Source organism: Gossypium arboreum, chromosome 4 (genome assembly GCF_025698485.1).
Source record: "Gossypium arboreum isolate Shixiya-1 chromosome 4, ASM2569848v2, whole genome shotgun sequence".
NCBI classification, from domain to species: Eukaryota; Viridiplantae; Streptophyta; class Magnoliopsida; order Malvales; family Malvaceae; genus Gossypium; species Gossypium arboreum.
The window spans coordinates 40,987,142-40,994,857 of NC_069073.1; the positions used below are offsets into that span (position 1 = coordinate 40,987,142).

The window sequence follows — 7,716 nt, forward strand, 5'->3', positions numbered from 1 at the left end:
ACAAGTTCAAAAAATTTTTAAATTTTAACGAGCTCGTATGATCTGACTTAGTACATGTGTATGTGATTTGTGAATGGTAATGCCTCGTACCCGGTATCAACGTCGAACTTGGGTAAGGGGTGTTACAATTGTTTCTTTATTGAAAGACTCAACCTATCAATGGTGAACACGTTGAACTCAGTTCTGCCGAGAGAGCGAGTAGATTGAGAATTCTTTCAAAGTGAATTTTGAAATAAGTATGTGAATCAGAGGTTCTTTGACAAGAAACACAGAGTTTCTTGAACTTAAATAGGGTCGGATGTTAGTATCTAGGTACGAGATGGAATTTGTTCGATTGAACAAGTATGCCCGAGAATGTGTAGCGACGGAGATTTTCATGTGTAAATGGTTTGAAGATAGGCTGAATGAAGACATAAAACTGTTAGTTGGGATTCTAGAATTAAAAGAATTTGTTTTCCTAGTTGATCGAGGGCACAAAGCTGAAGAATTGAGTAAAGCTAAAAGAAAAGTTAATTTCGAGGCTTGTGATTCTGGTAAGAGATCAGTAGGAAAATCATATCAATCTTCGTTGAAGAAATCAAAAGAAAATCATAACCGTTCGTCAACTTCCGTGGGTTATTCTGGTAGAGATTGAGGAAAACAGCATGCGAGCCACAGGCTACGTCTGTAGCAAGTGATAAACACCAAATTATATATGTTTTTACCCCAAATACTTAGCATATTTATGGATGTTTACAATTAGATTTGTGGATTTTGGTGCTCTTAATCCGGTTATTTCATGTTTTGTACTCAAGAGAGCACCAAGGGTCAAAAGGAGCCAAAAACAAGCTAAAAAGGGACAAAAAAGACCAAATTGAGATAGACCACACGGCCTAAGCCTTGCCACATGGGCAGCTCACACGCCTGTGCCTTTCGAGGGTGTCGACCCACGACTCACACGGCCTGGCCATTCAGCCCACACGACCGTGGCAATTTAACGGATCAAAACGGCCGTGGCACATGCGCGTGTCCCTTTTTCAAGGAGTTGTATTTTACATGGAAAAAGGATACTTAAGGGGGCAAGAAATCCAATCAAAAGCCTATATAAACACCCTAAGTATGACCTAGAAAGGGGCTCTCTCTCCAGAACTTTTCTGGAACACAGAACCACATGCCAGGAATTACTTGAAGGAAGCCAGACGATCCATCTCAAAAGCCACAGTTACTCCAAGACTGAAGATCTCTCTCAGAATTCCTTCAGGAGTTTTAGAGTTTTGTTTATGTTTTGCTATTTTTATACTTTTGAGATGTACTCTTATTTTATTATGAACTAAACCCCTAAGATACCTAAGGGGGATAAAACCTATGATGGATCTTGTTATTATTATCTGAACTGTATGATAAATACTTGATTTGTTCTTAATTATGTGTTCTTAATGCTTGAGTTAATATTTCGGGTATTAATTCATAATTTGATGTGCTTATGCAGAGGAGGAATAGACCTTGCCTAAGAGTAGATTTGGCATAATTAAGCAGAGTTGATTGGACGCCTGGAAATAGGGTTATGAGTTTTGCCGGATTAGGGTGAAACCTAATATGGGAGTCCATAGATCGAGCTAATGCAACCCTAGAGTGTTAATTAGAGAAAAGTCTCAGTTATTCAATCTAGGGTTTAGATGTTATTAGTCTTGAATAGGGATAATAACATAGGTTAGGGAGTCTCACGGATCAAGTCAAGTGACTAAATCGTCTGGTTCAGAGTCAGGTAACAAGTGAAATCTAGGTGGATTCCTCCTTGGGTGTCGTCTTTATCAATTTCTTTTCTTCAAGTATTTTTCCAAACTTTCTCTTTGCTTTTATTAAATTAGTTAATTAGTTTAATAAACAAACCCTTTTATTCTTAGGCTAGATAATAAAAAGATAGTTATTACTAGTACTTTTGGTTCCCTTGGGTACGACATCCCGGTCTTGCCATTACTATACTATTGTTCGATAGGTGCGCTTGCCTTTTCGTCGTGGTAATAGTTAGTCTAGGTTTGATCTTCATTATAAAATTTATTACTTGTTACGAATCACTGCGATCAAGTTTTTGGCGCCATTGCCGAGGACCTGAAATATTAGGAACATTAAATTGTTATTACTTTAGCCATTTGTTTTTCTTGCAATTTAATTTAATTTTATTACTATTATTATTTATTAATTTACTTTTTCTTTCTCTTAACAGGTTTTTATAGTTTATGACTAGAAGAAACCCGTCCGGACCCGTACTTTTTGATGAAGAAATCGATCGAATAGTTCGTAGAAATCAAAGAGAAATAAGGCGTAGGTTACAATACACAGAAAATGAACAAGAAGACAATACTCAACCTCCAACGGATGAGATGGCTGAAAACCAAGACAATCAGCTGCCTCCTGCAATTGCAGCTAATCAAAATCCTGCTCCACGTACTATGTATGACTATGCTAAACCCTCATTAATAGGAACTGAATCAAGTATAGTTAGACCTGCTATTGCTGCGAATAATTTTGAATTAAAACCTAACACTATTCAGATGATACAGTAGTTTGTTCAGTTTGATGGTTTGCAGGATGAAGATCCCAACACTCACTTAGCAAATTTCCTAGAATTTTTGCGATACATTCAAAATCAATGGCGTTTCTGATGATGCCTTCCGTCTTCGGTTATTTCCCTTCTCACCGAGAAACAAAGCTAAATAGTGGTTAAACTCGTTACCACGAGGGTCTATCACTACTTGGGAGCAAATGACCGAGAAATTTTTACTAAAATATTTTTTGCCGGCTAAAACGACTAAATTACGCAATGATATCTCTTCTTTTGTGCAGATGGACTTAGAAACACTTTACGATGCATGGGAGAGATACAAGGATCTATTGAGAAGGTGCCCTCACCATGGGTTACCTCTATGGCTGCAAGTTCAAACGTTCTACAATGGTGTGAATCCCTCGACAAGACAAATGATTGACACAGCTGCTGGTGGAACCATCAACAATAAAACACCGGAAGATGCCTATGAATTTATAGAGGAGATGTCACTGAATAACTATCAGTAGCAAGTTAGAGGAAAAAGCCGACGAAAATAGCTGGCGTTATAACATCGATTCAGTCACCATGCTCTCTAATCAAGTAGAACTTCTCAATAAAAAGATTGATAGTTTTCTTGGTTCTACGCAGGTACATCCAGTAATGAGGTGTGACTCAACCGGAGGAGGTATGCATACAGAATACCAATCCTTCAATCCTACAACTAAAGAAGAACAAGTCAACTATATGGGTAACAATAACTTTCGATCTCAAAATAACCAATATAGTAATACCTATAATGCAGGTTGGAGGAACCACCCAAATTTTTCCTGGGGAGGTCAAGGGAATCAAAAGCCACAAAATCCTTAGGGTTTTCAACAGCCACCTTATCAATAAGAGAAGAAGCAGAACCTTGAAGAGATGCTTTCAAAATTCATCTCGGTGTCAAAACCCGTTTCCAAAATATTGAGACAGCACTTAAGAATCAACAAGCATTGATCCAAGGACTCAAAACTCAGACAGGCCAACTATCCAAACTAATCTCTGAGTGACCACAAGGTAGCTTACCAAGTAATACAGAACCTAATCTGAGGGAACACCTCAATCCAATTAGTGCCCAAAATAAGGAAGGATTCATTGCACTTGAGCCAGAATTACAGCAAGACAACGCGATGAACAAAGGTCGAGAAGGGGTAAACGATGATAATCCTAAATAGGTAAGTACGAATTATGAACCTCGTGTGCCATATCCTAAAGCGATGATGAAAGATAGAACAGAAGAACAATTCGGTAAGTTTGTCAAACTCTTAAAGAAATTACATATTAACTTACCCTTTATTGAAGTTCTTTTTCAAATGCCCAACTCAGCAGAATTCTTAAAGGAACTTCTAGCTAATAAAAGGAAATTAGACGTTACATCGCATGTGGAACTCAATGCAGTCTGCTCAGCTATTTTGAAGAATAAGCTACCTAACAAATTGAAAGATCCAGGGAGTTTTACAATTCCTTGCTTAATTGGTAGTTTATCTGTGAATAATGCTTTAGCTAATCTAGGGGCAAGTATAAATTTTATTCTGTATAAAATGTTTAAATGACTAGGTCTCGGTAAACCCAAACAGACTAGGATGAGCATACAATTGGCTGACAAAACAGTTCGATTTCCTAAGGGTATTCTTGAAGATGTTCTCGTTAAAATCGATAAATTTATTTACCCAGTAGACTTTGTCGTCTTAGATATGGATGAGGATAACGAGGTATCTTTAATTTTAGGACGACCCTTTTTAGCAACTGGCAAAACCATTATTAATGTAGGCACAGGGGAGCTAACACTTCGTGCAGGTGACGACGCAGTAACACTCCAAGCACGTGACTCAGTCAAAACCCCTACGACTCAGGATGATGCTATAAAACCTGTCGATGATAAAACTAATATTCAATCGTCCTTGTAGGAACCTTCTCAAACCAAGACAACAGAGACAGTGCGCTACTATCATGAAAAGAACAAAGAAGTCCATGAAGAACAAAGGCTACAGATAGAGGAGCTAGACGAATTGTGAGAAAATAAATCGAGAACACATGATAAACCAAAACTACGCCAAAACAAGCCCGATACCTCTCCTAATCAACTTAAGGTAGGCGTTAAAGTCTTACTAGACGCCGTTGATCCTCACATTGTCACTACCACACCAAATGAGGAAATCCCTCTTACGGTACTCAGTATTTTTCCATTCGGTACAGTGGAGGTGAGTCATCCCAAGTTCGACACTTTTTAAGGTAAACAACACCCGATTAAAACCTTGTTTTAAGATTAATAGCAAGAACGAGGAGTATGAACTCCTCAACCCACCATGATAAATCAACGGAGAGGTAAGTCAAGCTTAGACTATAAATAAGCGCTTCTCGGGAGGCAACCCGAGCACAAACATATTTTGATTTCTTTATTTTTAATTAATTTCTAACACTTCAAATCATTAACTTTATCTTTGAATTGCAAAGTTTTTTAGCACAAACAGCCAGGCACACGGGCGTGCCTGAAGCCGTGGCCAAATAGGGGAAGAGACACGGCCGTGTGAGACAATCGTGTTGAAGCAGGACATGATTTCCCCAAAACACGGGGTGTGATAAATCCCCACGGCCGTGCGACATGGTCGTGGGTGAACTTGATAGGAATAACACGGGCGTGGGATAGAAAACCATGGGCGTGCCAGGGACAAGGCTCGATTCTGTTTCTTTGACACGGGTATGCGACACGTCGATGCCATTCAGCCGTGTACAATAATACACGGGCGTGGTACCAGAACACACGGGCGTAGGAGAAGCGAACAATGCTAGGCACGGCCGTGCGACATGGCTCACATTTGAAAAAATTCAAAAAACACGGGCTACCCTCACAGCACATGGGCATGGCCCTGGGCCGTGTGCCCTTCCCCTATATAAACAAACCACTATTCATCTTCTTCCTCCTTTCAAAACTCTAGCCGAAATCCACCCTCCCCCAACCCCTACTCACTATTTCGGCCACTATTCCCTAGATTCTCATTTCCCTAACCCCCAAACAACCCTCAAAGTCACTCCACTTGCATTAATCCCCATTTTCCCCTCCCAATACCCTTCATTTTCCCACCACATGGTTTCCTCTCCGCGTCACACGCCCATGCTCGCCATCACACGCCCGTGCATCGCCTTACAACAGCCCTTGGTTCACTTTCTTAACCTTGTCTTTCCAATTTGTGTTGTTACATTAGTATTTTTCATGCTTTACATAGATATTGTTACTATTATAAATATGTTTTAGACAAGTTAAGAATTTGCTTTAGAATTTTCTATATTTGACTTATTTAAAACACTAAATAACATATACTAGTTTTAGGCCAATTGCTTAACTATTGATGTATCTTGGATTCTATCAATGCTCATGTATTTTCAGGTATATTATGTCATCATCAAGGGGCAAGAAGGCCGCGGCCCCATCCTCAAAGAGACGTAAGGGACCGGGTTCTTCATCAATATGAGCTACAGCTGAAGTTCGGCACTAGTTCCTTGAATTTCCACAAGCTTCACAGGAGGAGCTATTTCAAATACTACACGCACGACCCATCACCACAGGTCGTTGCATCGACTAGGCTGCCGTAGAGCAAGTCCAGCTTGCTGATGCCATCCACTCCCTCCTGTCTACAGACCCATAGGAACAATTCTTCGCTATTACTGAGCCCACTTATTTAGAGCTAACCTTAGAATTATGCTCTACTTTTCATTTACAGGTGGTGATGACGAACAATGACGACCCAAACACCATTCACTTCTGATTAGGCAGTCTAGTTCGTGCAATGAGTGTCCCAGAGTTTGGAGTTGCTCTGGGACTTAACGCCGATGAGTTTATGGAGGAGGAGGACATGAATGCACTCCCACGCAATATCTACATCTCCCCCTCCTTGTGCTAGAAGGCTTTGGCACCACTCTCTTCCACCTACGACCCTAGCCACTCGAAGGCCTCAGCTCTCCCTCTTTCCCTCCGCTATCTCCATGCCATATTGGCTCACACATTGACCGGGAGGAGAGAGAGCACTGACATCGTCAACACCCACAACGCCTACTATTTATGGTGCATGGCGAATGCACACGTGACTAATTTAGCATACTTCATTGCTTTCGCCATTCGCCATCAGACCGAGCGGCATCAAAAGGGAGTGATCTCCATCGGCCCCTACGTTACGCGCCTTGCCAGACACTTTGGCCTCCTCGACATTGTGGTCCAGTCATCCGCGCTTACACTGATCAGTCAGATGTCCCCGCAGGGCATCACGACTATACTACACATGAGGATGATTGAACGCGGGCGTGGGACTGATCCTCCTCAGTACCATCTCTCTCATGCCATTGACGAGGAGGATCTTGAGGACATCCCTGATGATGTTCCCCCACAGCATGAGGAGCCTTCCACCGCGCCACCTAGGGAACGACTAGTTCCTGTGGCTGCTTCATTGGAGCACCTTTCCGACCGACTCGATCACTTCGAGCAGTATTGCACTACACAGTTTGAGATGATTCACAAGTGAGAATGGTGACGGGACCAACAAATGGATGACATGCAGGCCATGATGCAGCAGCTGTGCCAGCACTTCAACATCGACACTCTAGCACCACCACCTGAGGACCCCATCGACGAGGATCATTGAATCCTCTTATTTTTTTATTTTTATTTTTATGTTTATTTTTCGTTTTAAGGACATATCTATATTAGTAAATTTTATTTTTTCCCATTTTCTGGTCTTTCTAACAAGTAATTCCACTACGGTCTCTTCCACACCAACTCTTAATAAGCTCTTCATGATTCTACAGACTTCCAAGCAAAGCTGCAAGGAATATTTTACGGAATGAGGAAACAAATAGGGAACAATACCTAATGAGTGCCATGTTCAACGGCCCAATTTCTTCATCTAGCGAAGAACAGTGGTCGTTGCCATTTTCCCCAAACACTCCATCCTCAGAATCAAGCTCCGCATCCTTCTAACAGGGAGTTTCACCTTTTTCCCTCTTATGATTTTCTTTATGTTGAATAGTCTATCTCTGTACATTGAGGGCAATGTACATCTTAAGTATGGGGGGTGAACATGAAACCTAACTTTTTGCATTATTCTCAAATCCCTGAATTTGGTCTTGTGTTTAAGTGATGTTCTCATAATCCTGATCGAATG

The 7,716-nt window shown here is 40.9% G+C and overlaps 1 non-coding gene across 1 annotated transcript; it reads right to left on the reverse strand.

Moving 5' to 3' along the window:
- Positions 1-2,790: 2,790 nt before the first annotated feature.
- On the reverse strand, positions 2,791-2,897 carry LOC128292469 (small nucleolar RNA R71). The gene has a single exon (XR_008282454.1). It is a non-coding gene; the product is annotated as a small nucleolar RNA R71 (small nucleolar RNA).
- Positions 2,898-7,716: the final 4,819 nt, after the last annotated feature.